At 47.1% G+C, this 1,542-nt stretch overlaps 1 protein-coding gene across 1 annotated transcript in view; it reads left to right on the forward strand.

Annotated features, from left to right (window-relative positions):
- Window positions 1-733: 733 nt before the first annotated feature.
- The window catches only part of Pdgfra (platelet derived growth factor receptor alpha), a 53,234-nt gene continuing 52,425 nt past the window's right edge, over window positions 734-1,542 (forward strand). The window contains exon 1 of the mRNA XM_010640265.3: window positions 734-914. The gene's annotated coding sequence lies outside the window, so the exon portion shown is untranslated. The remainder of the gene's footprint in view (window positions 915-1,542) is intronic.

Here is a 1,542-nt window from a genome sequence, read left to right on the forward strand (position 1 = left end):
TTGTGCGAGATAGACTCTTGGGCAACTTCTCCCAGATAACTTCGAAAACAAAGGCGCGACAAGATAAGTGGTTCCTAGGGAGTAAAGGTCGTTCTGCCCCACCATTCCCCACCTAAGAAGACCCTCGTTTATTTGTGCCCTATCCCGGACTTCATCTAGTCTTTCAAAAATTTGTCACCCTCATATTGGACACCACAGTTTGCCTAATACTATTAGAGGATTAGCGACTACACCGCCCTTTCCCTAAAAGACCCCTAGTTCAAAACCACGCTACCTCTTGTAAATTTCTCCCCAGGCCTCTATTTTTAATTGGTCCAGGTTCTATAGAAGGTACATTTTTCCATTCCAGACTTATATTCCTATTGCATGTCCTTTTTCTTCTTTATACAGAGAATACAAAACTACAGCAGCGTAGGGAAACAACAACAACAAAAAAACACCCCAAACAGAGGCAAACTCATTCTGGAAATGAGGGGATGTTTGTAGTTTCACCAAACCTTTTTCCCGGCAGAGCATCAACACCTCCCCCTTCAATCACCCCCACCCCATCTGGTCTGCTTCTCCCCGCCCCCGAGTTGTTGTCGAAGTCTGGAGGTTGGGACTGGACCCCCTGATTGCGTAAGAGCAAAAAGCTAAGGCGCAATCTGGGAGATTTAGAGCCCCGGGAATTCGAGGGAAACTTTTATTTTGAAGAGGCCGTGTGGGGGGGCTTCATTTCCTGACAGCTATTTACTTAGAGCAAATGATTAGTTTTAGAAGGATGGACTATAACATTGAATCAATTACAAAAAGCGGTTTTTGCGCCCATTACAGTTAGAGCTAGAGGGAGAGAAACAGGAGGGGACTGGAGGCCTTGGATGTACGTTTTACTCCATGTATAGGATTTTCCTTGTGGGCTGACTCAGGAGGAGAAGGTAAGAGAGAGGGGAAACTATTTTTGTTTTTCAGAAAGTCCCTGATCAGAACCTGGTGTCAGAAGAAGAAAAGTCTCTTCAAACTTTGGGCTACGAGAGGAAAAAAAAAAAAAAAATCGAGCTGAATTCCAGTTGTGTGTCCGGAGAGTAATTTATTAGGACTAAACTTCACTGGATGCCTCTGTATGTGGAGATAACCATAGCATTAGAAAGTTTAAGAATTGAAAAAGATTTTTTCCAGAACTATTTTTAAAATTAGTTTTTCCCCCAGCAATCTTACGGTCTCCCGAAGAAACTGTTTAGGCTTACATTTTTGAGGTTTCTTTTGGGGATGGGTGGTATTCGTGGATACTGGGACGAATACCAAGTAAGCTGCGGGTGGAGGCAGAGGTGTTGGCCCTGTTCTTGGCAACGGGTCCTGGAAGGCGACAGGTTTTTAATGAGTATTTTCATTCCTCGCCGGTGGTTTGGCGGGATAGCGCTGCAGCCGGCGGTGTGGGGCGCGGCTGGGGGACCCGAGAGGTGGGCCAGAAGGACGCCGAGTAGGGCGTCGGCAAGGTTTCGGGGAGGTGTGAAGGGCTCGGTTGGGGCAGACCGGAGCTCGGGTGCCGGCCGGGTGCACAAGGCG

The sequence above is a fragment of the Fukomys damarensis genome, unplaced genomic scaffold (genome assembly GCF_012274545.1).
Source record: "Fukomys damarensis isolate Sample0158 unplaced genomic scaffold, DMR_v1.0_HiC HiC_scaffold_35, whole genome shotgun sequence".
Taxonomy (NCBI): domain Eukaryota; kingdom Metazoa; phylum Chordata; class Mammalia; order Rodentia; family Bathyergidae; genus Fukomys; species Fukomys damarensis.